The sequence below is a fragment of the Bos indicus x Bos taurus genome, chromosome 6 (genome assembly GCF_003369695.1).
Source record: "Bos indicus x Bos taurus breed Angus x Brahman F1 hybrid chromosome 6, Bos_hybrid_MaternalHap_v2.0, whole genome shotgun sequence".
Taxonomy (NCBI): Eukaryota; Metazoa; Chordata; class Mammalia; order Artiodactyla; family Bovidae; genus Bos; species Bos indicus x Bos taurus.
This window is the reverse complement of record NC_040081.1, coordinates 7343340-7361388: the sequence shown is the minus strand read 5'-3', so window position 1 is coordinate 7361388 and position 18049 is coordinate 7343340. Positions and strand designations below refer to the sequence as shown.

Here is an 18049-nt window from a genome sequence, read left to right as displayed (position 1 = left end):
ATCATGGTGAATTTGTTTTAATGAAAATAAATATTCCCACAAATTTTCAAGAATTAAAGATCTCATAAGTAGCAAGTTCAGATGTTTTGGGAAGTTAAATGTACATCTAATTTTCTCTTATTATGTTTTTTGAAACTCTGAAAATCAGCACTACTAAATGTGGAGAGTTATGAATACACAAGCATACTTATTCACATATACATATAAGGATTTACATTAATTGTCAAAATTCATTGAACTTCTGGTTCATACATGAAATCTATCATGCTACATTTATATTGGATTAGATTTCTCATTATGTAAACTGCTGCCCTTAGATAGAAAACGATTACTTGAAGATAGTTGATTATCATTGTGAAGGTATTTTATTACATAATGTGACTGGCTGTTTAATATTAATGGAATTTAAAATTAAAATGATCTACATTCATCTTAGTTTCACATTCAAAATGCCATTGGATTCTATCTCTGTTATACTACATATTGATTTCACATAAAAGTGAAAGGAGAAATTTGATACATAATTTTTTATTCTATACAGTGTTGACCTTTTGGTAAAATACAGAGTACTGAATCAGATGGAAAAAAGTCTTGAAACTGCGTTCTTTTCTCCAGACACTGAGCATCTGGCAAATAATAGTAATGTTCATCACACTACTTAAATGAGCTAAGGATACAAGAAGGACTATTAAATGTTACCATAGGACTGTGAAGACTGAAAAGAAAAAAAACTTTCATATTCTTGGTAATATTTTAGACTCTTCCTTTTAAGTCAATATAAATTAATTAATTAAAAAGTTGTGCTCAAGTTTTCATTAGTCTTTTGAAATAGTCTTTGAAAGTGTAGCTAAATTAAAACTGAGCTGGTAGTTTAAACATTTATTATGTCCTTGAAAATTATAAACAATATATAATTATCTCTAATTTTTCCATTCTAAAATATTATGATAAAAATGTTTTAAGGCTTTATATCTGAAATATGTCTTTAAAACTGCCAAAATATGTTCTTATGTCATTTAAAAATAAGTTAGATAAATCTCCAAATTTTTATGAAACTCTACTATATTCTCTAAAATTATACAAAATACAAAATGCCTTTGGTGCTCTTAAGGTTAAACCATTTTTAAGTGGTATAAAAAACTAAAATTTACTGAATAAATTCAGTAAGAATTTAACATTGTAAAATGTTTTATGAATTGCTCACAGTTAGATAGGAATATACTTTCTAACCGACCTAAAGGCTTAAAAGAAAGTATGTTTTGAATTCTTTGATTTTGAACTACTTCTAAGTTGTATCTGTGATTGTGTCTCAAAACATTGGTCTAAACATAGTCATTCACCCATTCATTCATTTGTTCACTGATTCATTATGTAACTAGTTATTAAGCATGTCCTACATGTGAAATATTTTTGGTGATATGTAGATAGAGTGAAAGTCACTCAGTTGTGTCTGACTCCTTGCGACCCCATGTACTATACAGTCCATGGAATTCTCCAGTCCAGAATATGGAGTGGGTAGCCTTTCCCTTCTCCAGGGAATCTTCCCAACCCAGGGATGGAACCCAGGTCTCCTGCATTGCAGGCAGATTCTTTACAAACTAAGCCACCAGGAAAGCCCAAGAATACTGGAGTGGGTAGTCTATCCCTTCTCCATCGAATCTTCCCAACTCAGGAATAAAACCAGGGTCTGCTGCATTGCAGGTGGATTCTTTACCAACTGAGCTATCAGGGAAGCCCAATGTAAAAGTGAAAGTGAAATAGAATAATAGAATCCTACACCTTGCTATTATCCCATTACAAGACAGGGTAGAGAGAGTACAGTTAGAGAAGTTCAGAAAGCACACAGTTGAAAAAAGTGCTGAGCATCTTCCTGCTTAGAACTTGGTATCGCCGTATGACATGCCAGCCATGGAGTCAGGCACTGGGCACACAAAGACTAATAAAGCAGGGCTCCCCCTTAATCAGTACACCGCTGACTTGTTAGGGATGGGGTGGGAGTGATAAATACATAGGTAGCTTGCAGTCTGGTGAGCACAGTAGTAAAGGTGCCTGTGTGGTTTTATGTAAGTAATGTCATGTGAAACACCCATACTGTGTGCTGTATACCAGAGCTGTTAAGTCCTACTAAGCAGGACAGATGGAGAAGGCAAATCCATAGTCATAGGATGATTTGAGAGGCTGTAGCGACAATATTCTTGGAGAAGGAAATGGCAACACACTCCGGTGTTCTTGCCTGGAGAATCCCAGGGACAGGGAAGCCTGCTGGGCTGCTGCTGTCTGTGGGGTCGCACAGAGTCGGACACGACTGAAGTGACTTAGCAGCAGCGGCAGCAGCGATGATATTCAGACAAAAGAAGGAGATTTCTTAAAACTAGGAAATAAGAATAAGAAAGGAGAAGGAATGAAGAGTTAAGAACTCTATAGAAGGTAAAACTGAACAACTTAGTAACTGGGTCAATGGAGATGAAAAGGAATGTAACCAAGAATGACATGAAGACTTTTGGCATAGTTGAGTAGAGTTTCCATATGGTCCAGCACTCCCTCTCCTGGGCATGTACCCAGACAAATCTATAATTCAAAAAGATACATGCGCATGCCCCGCTGCGTTCATAGCAGCACTGTTTACAATAGCCAAGATACGAAAATAACTTAAATGTCTGTCAACAGATGAATGAATAAAGATGTGGTATATAAGGACAGTGGAATATTATTCAGTCATTAAAAATAATGAAATAATGCCATTTGCAGCAACATGGGTGGACCTAGAGATGATCATAAGAGAAGTCAGAAAGACAAATACTGTGTATCACTTATATGTGGAACCCATGGCAGATGCATGTTGATGTATGACAAAACCAATACAATATTGTAAAGTAAAAAAATAATAATAATAAAATTTTTAATACAAATAAAAAAATACAACACAAATGAATATATCTATGAAATAGAAACAGATTCACAGACATAGAGAACAGACTTGGGAAGGACTGGGAGTTTGAGATAGCAGATGCAAACTATGATATGTACAATGGATGGACATCAAGGTGCTACTGTGTAACACAGGGAACTGTATTCAGTATCCTGGGATAAATCATATTGGAAAAAATATGAAAAAGAATATTTATATGTACAACTGAATCACTTTGCTATACAGTGCTATACATAAAACACAATATTGTAAATCAACTATACCTAAATAAAAAATTTTTTAAAGTTAAAAGATTTCTAGCATAGTTGAATAACAGTTGATTATTTCAACGAGAAAGAAAGAGGAGACAGCAAGAAGGTCATTGGAGGTCATAGTAAAATTTTCAGTTTTATTGAAGTGCATCTGGGGCATACAGGTATACAGATGTTTAACAAGTAGTTGGCTCACTAGAGAAGTCTGGGTAGCAAGCGTAGTTTTTGAAGTTACTGTGCTGTGTAAGGGATGGTTCAAAGCAAGAAAGCATGTGAGATCAGCCAAGGAAAATGTTTATAGAGTGGTAATTAAAAAAGATAAAAAGATCGAGTACAGAATCTTGAGGAAAATCATCTTTCAGAAAACAAGTGGAGAAAGATAATCCCATGAATAAGAGTCAAAAAAAAAAAAAAAAAACAGTCAGAGATTTGAAAGTTATTATGCTATACAAGCCTTGGGAGTAAAGGGCTTCAGTGAGGATGTGAACAGCAATATAAAATCTATTATCAGGGTCCACTGAGGTAAGAACTGGCAAGTTTCCTTTGGCAAAAGAAACAGGTCACTGGGGATTCTTATAAAAAAATCCAGGGCAACAGAAGCACAGCTGAAGTAAATTCAGGAGTAAATTTAAGGTTTAAAGATATGAAGAAGGAGAGCATGGAGTGCTCAGTAGAGAAATTTTGATATAAAAGAGAGAGGAGAAATTAGCTGGAGTATGGACTGGAGTTCAAGTGACCAGCCATCCTGGTTTGCTTAGACTAGAGGCATTCAAGGCTACAACTCAGTCCCAGGCAGACTGGAATGATGGATCTCCCTAACTAACTAGGGTAAAGGAAGGATATTTTCCTAGGAAGAACGATCCAAGAGCAGGTGGTCTAAGAAAAGGTCATGGATGCAGTGGTTAATAGTCCATAATTAACAGGAATATTTTCATCAAGCTCTTTTTATTGAATTATTACCACTAAAAAACAAGTATGATATGGTCCCTATTTTATGTATTAGGAAAACTGAAAGGAATGTGAGGAAATTGAAGGTGACGTCCTATGATGTTTCTTGCAAAATTAGAAGGATGGTGCATATCACATAAATTTTAACAAGAATGCTAATCACTGCAAAAGTGCTTTTTTAGCTCACATGGAACGAAAAACCTGTTTCCTCATTTAATTGGGAGATAAGAATTAGCAATGCAGTGTCAGTGCTTACCTGCCTTGCTGTTGAATAACATGAGCACATTTCCAAGATCCTCAAAGCTAAGAAGAAACTGTGACATAGCACAAAACACATGACTCTTCCAGAGGAAGAGAATAAATAACAAATCCGAGGGGTTGTCTTCGTTAGTTACAGAGCTATGCCACAAGCCATAGCCCTTAAAGAACCAAAGAACGTATTAAATAGTTTAGACATTAAAACACGCTTCATAGAGGCAGTATTAAGTTCAGTAAAATTGAAGTCAGAATGTGTATGTGTGTGTGTGTGTGTGTGTCTGTGTGTAATTGATCTATATGGACAAGACATGTCTCAAATTTACCTTGGGCTAGTTTTGTGATAGAAAATTCAAGTTCCTAGTGTTCTAAGATCTGTCCTCAAACTTCCCGAGACTAGTGGTTCTGGGGGGAAACAAGGTTTTTGGAGACGGAAAGTGATATATAAATAGATGCTTCTCCCATTAAAAGCATTTTGAAGTTCTACATGAAAGCCCAGCATGATGGAGTGAATACTAACAATTTAAATTCTCTCCTAGAAGAATTAATTCACTCTTGGCCTAAGATTCATTATACCTTTAGACTCAGACCACACTGTGTAATGTTTTAGCCCTAAGATAGATGGGAAGTGGAATGGCGGAGGCTCTGTTAACAGTGGTCTTACGGGTTTCACTGAACTCTGTGTATCTGGACTCTCAGCAGACAAAAGAGCTGCACATCACTGTCACGGCTATGTCTCTCCCTCCTCCTCTTTCTGCAATAGGCAATAGGCACACACACTCTTGCCGATTTTGACAGACTTCCTAACATCCGTGAGAGAATGAAGACCCAGCCCAGCCATGTCCCCACGCACACTGAACAGGGGCCTGAGCATGGGGAGAGGGGCTCAGCAACCTCCCCATGTCCTCGCTACAGAACCCTTCCTTCTATTTCCTCACACTGCACTCTTCCTTAGTTTGGCTGTTTGTCGATTGCCCCTTACATTTCATAAGTGGCCTCTTGAGAGGACAGCTCTTCAGTCCATAATAAAATGCTGTGAATGATTTTATCATCATTTTTCTTGCTAACGGAATGTCCCAGACCACTTAGGGAAAAGAAAGTGCTGCAAACAGAAGTAGGAAGCCATAAAGCTCTGAGAAGTCAGCGGTATCAGGCTCAGAGGACACACCTGGCTGGCTCTTCAGTCGTGCAGGGGGGCTGACACCCCAGAGGCTGAAACGGGAAGCTTCAGTGAAGGGGAGCTTCATGCTGCCTGACTTCACCCTCCGACAAGAACCTTCCCTGCCCCAGCTGAGGTCAAGCCAGAGGCTTCATAAAGTCACTGAAAAAGAACCTAACGCACCAGATGTTTGCAGGGAAAAGGCAACTGCAATCAATTGTTCTGTCAGAAGAAGAAATAGAAGGGCAACAAATTTCTCCAGATAGTTCACTACTGACAGTGCTCTGGATGGATGTCAAGACCTGTACCAACCTTTTTTCCCCCATAAACCCATATTTCTCTAATTCCTTTCCATTATCTCTGATGTATCTTGTATTTGCTAATATCCACTGTAATTGCATTATGCTCTGGAAGCGTGTGTTTGTTTGATACCAACACTTTCTGTCTGCTAGAGTCACTTTATTACTGGATTCAGAATTGCTTGTAACAACATATATTGTACAATCGGGGCATGTCTATTAGTTCATCTTTGTTACCTGTGTTGTTCAGAGCTTCTATAGTCTTCCTGTTTTGATCTCTTTTTTTTTGGATGAAGGGGAAGGAATAAGTGTACTAACTGATGTTACCAAAGGTGGTGTGTTTAATTCTCCAACTCTGATAGTGGATTGTAAATATATCCGTGTTTTTCTGTCGGTTGTTACCTTACCTACTTTGAAGCTGTTATTTAAGTGTGTGGTTTATACATATTTACATATTAATTTAATATTTTATTATTCTATGGCTACCTTAATAATAGTAGAGCTACAATCAGCTTTTTTTTGGGGGGGTACTATTTTAAAATTTTACTTTATCTCATTTTTATATTTGCTCTATCTTCTCAGCTCTCTATGGAATTTTCCTGTTTATCTACTATGTCAACATTTGTCTTTTAATTGATATGGTCAGTCTACATACACTTAAATATGATTATCAATGTATATAAAAGTAATTTTCGCTGTCTTATTTTGTGCTTTATATTTGTCCCACTTGTTCTGTGTCTTCTTCTCTTTCTGTCCTTTTTTGCTTTTACTGTCTGCTGCTGCTGCTGCTGCTAAGTTGCTTCAGTCATGTCTGGCTCTGTGCGACCCCATGGACTGCAGCCTACCAGGCTCTGCTGTCCATGGGATTTTCCAGGCAAGAGTACTGGAGTGGGTCGCCATTGCCTTCTCCAGCTTTTACTGTCAGTTTCCTTCTATTTTCTACCCATTTGTAGTTTGTTATATATATATGTAGTTTCCACTGTGGCATCTCCAGAAATTTAAACATATGTGCTAAACAAGTGCTAATATTAATAATCTTACCCCTCAGTCAACAAGTGCTGGCTACTTTGTCTCCAATCATGTCTGTTTTCCTTTGACTGTTGAGTCGTTCTTTTTTCTAAATTTATTTTACTGAAGTATGTGTGCATGCGTGTTAAGTTGCTCCAGTCATGTCTGACTCTTTGTGACTCTATGGACTGTAGCCTGCCAGGCTCCTCTGTTCATGGGATTCTGCAGGCAAGAATACTAGAGTGGGTTACTAAGCCCTCCACAGGGGATCTTCCTGACCCCGAGATCCAACCCATGTCTCTTACATCTCCTGCATTGGCAGGCAGGTTCTTTACCACTAGCACCACTTGAGAATCTGATTTACAATGTTGTGTTAGTTTTTGATGTATAGGAAAGTGATTCCGATATATAGAGATACATAGATGTATGTATATGTTCTTTTCCATTATGGTTTGTTATAAGATATTAAATATAGTTCCCTGTGCTGTACAGTAGGACCTTGTTGTTTATCCATCTTATATAAAATAGTTTGCATCTGCAAATCCCAGACTCCCAGTCCTTCCCTCCCTGACCACTCTGATGAGCCATTCGTTATGGATGTTAACTGCATTCAGTTCAGTCACTCAGTCATGTCCGACCAACTCCTTGCGACCCCATGGACTGCATGCCAGGCCTCCCTGTCCATCACCAACTCCCAGAGTTTACTCAAACTCATGTGCATTGAGTCGGTGATGCCATCCAACCATCTCATCCTCTGTCGTCCCCTTCTCCTCCCACCTTCAATCTTTCCCAACATCAGGGTCTTTTCAAATGAGTCAGCTCTTCACATCACGTGGCCAAAGTATTGGAATTTCAGCTTCAACATCAGTCCTTCCAATGCATATTCAGGACTGACTTCCTTTAGGATGGACGGGCTGGATCTCCTCACAGTCCAAGGGACTCTCAAGAGTCTTCTCCAACACCACAGTCAAAAGCATCAATTCTTTGGGACTCAGCTTTCTTTATAGTCCAACTCTCACATCCACACATGACCACTGGAAAAACCATAGCTTTGACTAGATGGACCTTCATTGGCAAAGTAATATCTCTGCTTTTTAATATGCTCTCTAGGTTGATCATAACTTTCCTTCCAAGGAGTAAGCATCTTTTAATTTCATGGCTGCAGTCACCATCTGCAGTGGTTTTGGAGCCCCAAAAATAAAGTTAACTACATTGTGTCTTTTAATCCCAGATAGTAGACATTTTGCTTTTACTATCATCATGAGTTAATTAGATTAGTCTACTCCTTTTCAACAGGTAAGCCAGAGCGATGTCATTAACATACGATTCAGATCATGCACTTCTGCCTAGAACGCCCCCAGTGACTTCCAGTCTCAACCATGATAACTGCCGAAGTTCTTAGTCTCCTCTGCCCTCTCTGTAACTCCCTGATCACGTCCTTCTCCGCTCTTCTTCACTCTAATCCCCTCTACCGTCCTTGCTGTTCCAGCACCCACTTCAGGGTTTTACACGTGCTGTTCTTTCTGACTTAAATGCTTTTCCCCAGATTGGTTCATGGCTTACTTGGGTGTGAGCTAAATTGGTTCTTCCTCACTTCTTTCAGGTCTCTATTCAAATGTCACCTTCTCAGTGACATCTCTGACTATTCTCTTTAAAATTGCAACCCCCAAGCCTTCTCATCTTTTCCTGCTAATTTTTTTCCCTGAAACTTGTGATCATCTATAATGTGCTGAAACTGGCACGCACATGCCCACCAGGTCAACTGTATACATCTCTTCCCAGCTTCAATAAAATGGCCAGTAGTTTGGAATTTTGACATGAGGGTAGTATTACCACAAAAATTGGTAAATGATACAAATTCAGGCTTTTTTCTTTTCAAAGAGCTGGTCTTAAAGGTTTATAGCACACAACTGAAAAGACTCTATGTGATTACTTATTTTTGTTGGTTTGTGAGTTTGGCTACTAAAATGTAAATGCAGTGCGGACAAGATTTTCTCTTCTGTCTGTTCACTGAGCTATCTCCAGCATCTGGAATTGTGCCTGGCTCCTTATATACCTGTTGAGTGACTGAATCACATTCTTCGTGGAGCATACCCTTTAGATGTACCTTTAGTGAGTGTATTCATGGTAAACTCTCTCCGATTTTATGGTATGTAAATGTCTTTATTCACTCTTGTCTTTGAAAGATAGTTTTGTTGAATTTACAGAGCCTACTTGATGGTCTCTTCATGTATAACCATTGCTGCTCATATTTGGAAATATAGGGCTCCCTATAAGTCACCTGAATGTTTGTGGTGGTAAGATGTATCAGAATCCCCCTGGACCCTAATTGTTTTATAATTGTCAAAAAAGTTAGGCAATTTGGATTTGTTGTTATGAATGTTTATGAAATGTTTCTCTCCCTTTCTTTTAGTTTGGTAGAACACTTATTTCTAAATTTGATATAATGTGATTTATAATAAACAGGAAAAGAATCATTCTCAATATTATTGTCAAGATCAAATAGCCATAGTGCTAGCAACTATGAAGACAATTATATGAAACAAATAATTTTCTGAAAATAATTTTTGGCAGTAACATGGGGAAATAAGAAAATAGTTTAGCAAAGGGAAAAACTTTTGTATCCATAATCTACTTCTACTTACATTTATTAAATTTGCTACATTGTGAAATGGAATGTATCTCTATTATTAACATCAAGGAGACATTTGTTATACAATGACATCCTAAAAGAATGAGTTCTAAATTATTTAAAGGAGACAAAATGCTATTTCTGAACACCACATGAATACATAAATGGAATATCTGGTGACTGCTTACATATTTAAAGGTCTGATGTGGTGACTCCACCCAAGCAGGATAAAGAGCAAGACAATCGTAGGTGTACGAAAGCTCAACCAGGCAATGACAAGCTTGGGGATGAGCAGGAGATGACAAGAGGAAAACTCTGAGTACAGATTTAGGTGCTAGAGATATTCGGTCCACTTCAGAAAATCAACATCTACTCCATCAATGTGCTGTGATAAGGATTTCAAGGGGTATATTGATGAATAATGAAACACTATTCTTTATAAAGGAAGAGAAGAAGACAGGACAAAATTTTACTGAGTTATTCCTTTTTTGGATTGATTTTTCAAATATTGCATGATTCTTAGGAATAAATCAAAACATAAATGGATCTTTTTTTATATGTCTGTGCTGATGGCTTATAGGTCCATAAAAGATGCAACTATTTTATATGATATGTTTAGGGGTACTTAGTTAAGTTCACTTGCTCGGTCGTGTCCAACTCTTTGCAACCCCAGGGACTGCAGCATGCCAGGCCTCCCTGTCCATCACCAACTCCCAGAGTTTACTCAAACTCATGTCTGTTGAGTCAGTGATGCCATCCAACCATCTCATCCTCTGTCGTCCCCTTCTCCTCCCACCTTCAATCTTTCCCAGCATCAGGGTCTTTTCAAATGAGTCAACTTTTTGCATCAGGTGGCCAAAGTATTGGAGTTTCAGCTTCAGCATCAGTCCTTCCAATGAATATTCAGGATTGATTTCCCCCCTGGATGGACTGGTTGGATCTCCTTGCAGTCCAAGGGACTCTCAAGAGTCTTTGCCAACACCATAGTTCAAAAGCATCAATTCTTCAATGCTCAGCTTTCTTTATAGTCCAGCTCTCACATCCATACATGACTATTAGAAAAATCATAGCCTTGACTAGATGGACCTTTGTTTGTTTGTTTGTTTTTAATTTTAAATTTTATTTTATTTTTAAACTTTACAATATCGTATTGGTTTTGCCAAATATCGAAATGAATCCGCCACAGGTATACATGTGTTCCCCATCCTGAACCCTCCTCCCTCCTCCCTCCTCCCTCCCCATACCATCCCTCTGGGTCGTCCCAGTGCACCAGCCCCCAGCATCCAGTATCGTGCATCGAACCTGGACTGGCGACTTTGTTGACAAAGTAATGTCTATGCTGTCGAGATTGGTCATAACTTTTCTCCTAAGGAGTAAGTGTCTTTTAATTTCATGGCTGCAGTCACAATCTACAGTGATTTTGGAGGCCCCCAAAAATAAAGTCTGCCACTGTTTCCACTGTTTCCCCATCTATTTGTCATGAAGTGATGGGACTGGATGCCATGATCTTTGTTTTCTGAATGTTGAGCTTTAAGCCAACTTTTCACTCTCCTCTTTCACTTTCATCAAGAGGGTCTTTAGTTCTTCTTCACTTTCTCCCATAAGGGTGGTGTCATCTGCATATCTGAGGTTATTGATATTTCTCCCAGCAATCTTGATTCCAGCTTGTGCTTCTTCCAGCCCACTGCTTCTCATGATGTACTCTGCATATAAGTTAAAATAAGCATGGTGACAATATACACCCTTGATGTACTCCTTTTCCCCTATGGAACCAGTCTGTTGTTCCATGTCCAGTTCTGACTGTTGATTCCTGACCTGCATACAGATTTCTCAAGAGGCAGATCAGGTGGTCTGGTATTCCCATCTCTTTAAGAATTTTCCATAGTTTATTGTATCCACACAGTCAAAGGCTTTGGTATAGTCAATAAAGAAGAAATAGATGTTTTTTTGGAACTTCCTTTTTTTTTTCAATGATCCAGCAGATGTTGGCAAATTGATCTCTTGTTCCTTTGCCTTTTCTAAATCCATCTTGAACATCTAGAAGTTCATAGTTCATGTACTGTTGAAGCCTGGCTTGGAGAATTTTGAGCATTACTTTGCTAGCGTGTGAGATGAGTGCAATTGTGCAATAGTTTGAGCATTCTTTGGCATTGCCTTTCTTTGGGATTGGAATGAAAACTGACCTTTTCCAGTCCTGTGGCCACTGCTGAGTTTTCCAAATTTGCTGGCATATTGAGGAAAAGTAGGAAGTCAAGAAACACCTGGAGTAACATGCAAATTTGACCTTGGAGTACAGAATGAAGCAGGACAGGCTAATAGAGTTTTGCCAAGAGAATGCACTGATCATAGCAAACACCCTACTCCAACAACACAAGAGAAGACTCTACACATGGACATCACCAGACGGTCAACACCGAAATCAGATTGATTATGTTCTTTGCAGCCAAAGATGGAGAAGCTCTATACAGTCAGCAAAAACAAGACCGGGAGCTGACTGTGGCTCAGATCATGAACTCCTTATTGCCAAATTCAGACTTAAATTGAAGAAAAGAGGGAAAACCACTAGACCATTCCAGTATGATCTAAATCAAATCCCTAACAATTACACAGTGGAAGTGAGAAATAGATTTAAGGGACTAGATCTGATAAACAGAGTGCCTGATGAACTATGGACAGAGGTTCGTGGCATTGTACAGGAGACAGGGATCAAGACCATCCCCATGGAAAACAAATGCAAAGAAGCAAAATGGCTGCCTGAGGAGGCCTTACAAATAGCTGTGAAAAAACGGGCAGTGAAAAGCAAAGGAGAAAAGGAAAGATATAAGCATCTGAATGCAGAGTTCCAAAGAATAGCAAGGAGAGTTAAGAAAGGCTTCCCCAATATCAGTGCAAAGAAATAGAGGAAAACAAAAGAATGGGAAAGACTAGAGATCTCTTCAAGAAAATTAGAGATACCAAGGGAACACGTCATGTAAAGATGGGCTCAATAAAGGACAGAAATGGTATGGGAGTACTTAACTACTCCCCAAATAGGGAACACAGAGTACATACATTGTTTTGTGTTTTATATTTATTATCATTTAATTCTCATAAAAAAATTCTGTAAAACAATGACTATAAGTACATCAATTCATATGAAGAAACTGAGGTTCACAGACTAACTAAGATTAACTTGCCTAAAATCTTTCAACCAGCAAGAAGCAGTCCTGGGATACAAAATGTGGCTTTACCTGCTCCACAAGCTCAGCTTTCCCTACCACACACTGGTCCTAAGACAGCAATGGGGTGTCCATATCAAATCTTTCCTACCAAACTCTGTAGCAAATTAGATCTAAGACAGAGTCTATTACAGCTTTAGGGGTCATATCTGAAGCTCTGCCCTGAATTTAATTTTAAGTTTGGAACAATTAGTTACTTCTTGAAATGCCTTGGACTCAAGTAACTGCAATGACTTGGCCAGGGCAGATTTTACTTGAAGATTTGGGTTAAGTTCACCTGCCTATGCACCAAACTTCTTCTAGGGACTTTGCCTGCAGTTCTGGTTACTGTTACCACTTAAGCAGTTTTGATTAAATTAGGGCTGACATAATGACAGATACTTTTGGTGCTAGCTCAATTAAAGAACAGAAATTGCCTGATAATTTAACTTTTTCCTTCTGTATACACTCAGATTTTATAGTTCCTATGATGTTTTAATGTGCTTTATAAAGGCATTCCTAATGTTTTTTTAAGCACACAAATTATTTCAAATGAAGTAAAAGCTAGTATGTTGTCTCTTGGTCTTTGAGAAGAATGAATTAATAGCTAAAGCACTTTTTGTATTCTTAACTTTTATGGGCTGTTTATGCATAATGGTGGAGAAGAAAATGGCAACCCACTCCAGTATTCTTGCCTAGAGCATCCCGTGGACAGAGGAACCTGGTGGGCTGCTGTCTATGGAGTCGCACAGAATTGGACACAACTGAAGCGACTTAGCATGCATGCATGCATTGGAGAAGGAAATGGCAACCCACTCCAGTGTTCTTGCTTGGAGAATCCCAGGGATGGGGGAGTCTGGTGGGCTGCCGTCTATGGGATCCCACAGAGTCAGACAAGACTGAAGTGACTTAGCAGCAGCAGCAGCAGTATGCATAATGGAACTATACACTCATACTAAATAAGTCTTAAAATCACAATATGAAAAGAAATTATGAGACCTATTTGATATTTATGGACTGTTTATAAACAAACCAAGGAAATATGCCAACTAGTTTCATTAAATTTCTAAGTGGACTAAAATTTTTAAAGTATTAAAATTTACATATTGGAATTTTACCTTAGAAGATAAAGTGCTTTTTCATTTTCATATTAATAATTTGAATGATTATAAATAATAATTGCTATTATACCAATTGTTATAAAAGCTACGTGTTTGTTTTCTTTTGTGGCTGTAACAAATTACAACACCTTAGTGACTTAAAACAACCCAGACTATCATTTACCAATTCCGGAGGCCTGGGTTGCACACGGGTCTCACTGGGTTGAGTTCCAGGTCTTGTCAGCGCCGTGTTCTTATTGCCTCACCTTGTCCATCTTCCAAAGTCTATCCACACTCTTTGCTTGTGTTCCCTTCCTTCATGTCCAAAGCTAGCAATGGTAGACCTCTGTGCCTTTCCGTCATAGTCACATCTCCCTCTGAGTAAAACCGGGAAGCTTTTCCACTTTGTAAGGACTCATGTGAAAAGACTGATGCACCGACACAATCCCTATCTCAAGGCCCTTAACTTAATCACATTTGCCAAATCCTTCTTGCCATATAAGTTACCATAGTCACAGGTTTCAGGGCTTGTGCATGTGCATGTTAAGTCGCCTCAGTCATGTCTGACTCTTTGGGACCCCATGTCCACCACGCTCCTCCGTCCATGGGATTCTCCAGGCAAGAATACTGGAGTGGGTTGCCATGCCCTCCTCCAGGGGATCTTCCCAATCCAGGGATTGAACCTGCGTCTCTTATGTCTCCTGCACTGGCAGGCAGGTTCTTCACCACTCGCGCCCCTGGGAAGCCCTCATGTCTTAGGGCTTAGGATGTGTTTATCTTGGGGAGAGAAGGGGAAGAAGGAGGCTTTATTCTACCACAAATTATACTCTTCCTGTAATCATGTCCACAATTCTTACAGCTGCTCTATCCCCAGAAAGACTTTACTACTCTTCTCATTGGGAAATGAAACTTTGATGCCATACCTATGATCAAATAATTAATTTAGCCTTCTGAGTCAATAGTAATTAATTGGGGAAAATTAAATTATTCTGCTCATAAACTTTTCCTATCCCTTACACTCTACAAGTTAACACCAGCAAGCAAGTTACCCTTTATTCACTTGGGCAGTTTAAGAAATTTAGCCTCCAAAGATTTCTCAGTAGAAGCAGATGTATGACTATCACCAGGTTACTATGTCAGTAGTTTCTAAAGCCATTTTTTCTAAAAGTGCAGGTATTATGAGATCGACTAAAAAACAATTTAATAAAAAACCAGTTTATTAGGACTAATTACCATAAAGTTACCTAAGCACTGATCATCAGTTTTATTACACGCTTTTTCTCTCTCCATTTTATCTTCTTTGACTATCTTGTGTTCCTGCACCCACCTCAGTCCCTATTTTATCACTCTACCCTCTTTAGAATCCATCCTCTAATTACCCCAATCCAAAAACAACAGCGGAGTTCTATTCCATCTGCTTATCCCTTCTCTCCTCCTCTCCCCTGCCTTGATTCCTTGGTGTTTGGATTTGTACAGCAGTGCCTCATTTTCTCCCCCTTTAGATTTACATATTTATTTTTACGTAACTTACTGTCTCTATTTTTCTCTCTGAACTATATATACTGAGTAGAATCAGCTCTCCAAAAAAAGGAAAAAACTGCATGTAGAAATTGAGCCAGCTGGTTAGGGCATTGAACAATAATAATCTATGTGGGGAAAGAAAGCTCTTCACTATTCTGTTCTTTGTCTCGGATTAAATAATCTATATACATCAGAACAACATATAACAGCCTTTCCTTGTTCAAAAATCCTAAGAAACAAGGTATTTGAGTCCACATAGAAAGACAACTTACTTGATACTTTTGAGTAATTGAATTGAGTGGTTTTGAAAATAGACCATTGATAGATTAGAGTTGCTGTCATCAGAACATCTTGTATCCTGCCACAGTTGGATTTCTGATCTACTACTGAATAATACCTTTTAGAGGTTTTGTGTTTAACAAAATTTTTAACAAAAAATTATCTGACAATATTTTCAAGAGAAAGAAGGCATTGTAATGAAGGCTCATTTTAACTATAGTGTATTTGCTTTGACAAAAAATAGGTTTATATTCAAAATATTTTTGCATAATTTGCTAATCTGCTTTAGAAATGTAAGAAGCATTTTAAGAGAATAAAGAGAGAATAAAAAACACTTTCCCAGTCTTTGACACTTCTTAACTGATACAGGAGCATTGACATTGGTCTGACTGAGGGGCACATGAATAATTGAAGAGGAAAGCTGTATTTTTCATTCTTGTTAAAACTTTATTGCTAGAATTAGACCTCCAAAATTACTGTCACTTGCAACCTCACAAGAACTAATGAGTACTCAATCGCCATTCTCAGTGAAGACCCAGTAGCTCGTTACATTGAAAAGGTTCTGTTTCCCTGGATGGGATCAATCTCTAATGGATGCCAGTGACAGAAGGCTGTTCATCAACCCTTCAGGCTAATTCAGAGCTTTAGCAGAGGTTCTGTGCTTGGCAATTAGTACCATGTCAGTGTAACATCTTCAAGAGAAAGGGCAGCCTAGGATGGTGATTCACTGGACATCTTCCTCTTAAGCCATCCCATTCTCACACTGGCTCTCTATTGTAATCAAATGCCTTGAAGGAGCAAAGTCATTACTGAACTTAAGTTCCCCATTTAAGCCCCTACGTATGACATAGTCAGCTGTTTATAGCTGTATTTTATTGTTGATGAGCCTAAAACAGAGATACTTTTAAAGTCACCAGTGATGAATCAACTTGTAAATTAACAAAAAGCAGGGTGCTATATAGTTTTTTTAAGAAACAATCCAAGAATTTTCCCCTAATTTCATCTTGACAATCTTTCACTCAGAGATGTCTAGATGTATTTAGTCACTTATCAAAATGAAACTATTTTCATGAATTTCCAAATCAGAAGTGGCAAAATAATCATTTAAAATGCTTGTTTAAACTGCAGATTTCCCAGTCCAGCACTCACATATTTTTCGTTGGTAGATCTAGGGAGAGCAAAGGAATCTATGTTTCATATGTTCACTTAGATGATTCTAATGTACATGGCAAATGTGCAAGTTTGGAGAAATACTGGTTTAAATAAACTGCATTCAGTATTACTGCAGGATACAAAGACATGGGTCCTATTATTTTTCTCTGTAGAAAAATGTTAACTTTTGCCTAAAAATAGTTGATTCTACATATTTAAGCACTTATGTAATGAAAGCAGGTCATAACAGAATTAATAGATTTGCAACTGATTTCAACCTAATGCTCAAAGAGTTCTTATTTTGAGCCATACAGCAAGACTGTTCAACAATACTTTAGCCAATGTGTATACATATGAAGCTTCTTATGGATATAGATAGAGTAGATTTTACATGAAGGCACAGGAAGCAGGAGATTTGAGGAGGTGATTCCAGCAAATTGATAGCTTAGTATGGCCTAGTAAGATGACGATGGATAATTTTAACATAGCAAATTAATGAGAGGCACGTTGCTTCTGTGATCTTTCAGGAAGAAGGAATATGGAAGCAAAGAGGGCCATGAGCAAGAGGTTTATAAGAACTAGGATGAGAAGTGGTATTGGGTGGGGAGGGAAGAAACGGGAGGGACAAAGGACCAAAGAAAGGAAGCAGGTGGGGAGACATAAGAGTGGGATGTATTCTTTGTGTTTCAAGTCTAAATGAATGTGCTTATAATACAAAAATCAAAGACTTCACAAAGGTTTGGGCTGAAAATTATGGGTGGGCTAGAGGTACCCCGGAGAAGGCAATGGCAACCCACTCCAGTATTCTTGCCTGGAAAATCCCATAGATGGAGGAGCCTGGTAGGCTGCAGTCCATGGGGTCGCTAAGAGTCGGACATGACTGGGCGACTTCACTTTCACTTTTCACTTTCATGCATTGGAGGAGGAAATGGCAACCCACTCCAGTGTTCTTGCCTGGAGAATCCCAGGGACGGTGAGGCCTGGTGGGCTGCCGTCTATGGGGTCGCACAGTCGGACACGACTGAAGTGACTTAGCAGTAGCAGCAGAGGTACCCCACCAGATGATTTTAAAAATCATTCAAAAGGGGAATATTTTTGAATGAGGAAAAGAATTTTATCTTAGAAAGCTTTAAACATTTGTCTCTAAAAAGCTACTATTAGAGTGGTCTACCCTTGTTTGTTCATTTTGTCTAAAACAAAAATAAATTTTGTTTTCAAATATATAGATAATACATGTACTTTGTAATAAAAGCAATTAAACAATGTAGAAAACTATAAAGAGAAAAAACAGGAAAAAAGTTTCCCCTAATTCCCACCAG

The 18049-nt window shown here is 38.4% G+C and overlaps 1 protein-coding gene across 2 annotated transcripts in view; it reads left to right on the top strand.

The window, feature by feature from the left end:
* The window catches only part of NDST3 (N-deacetylase and N-sulfotransferase 3), a 187684-nt gene that overhangs the window by 13926 nt on the left and 155709 nt on the right, over nucleotides 1-18049 (top strand). The window lies entirely within an intron of this gene.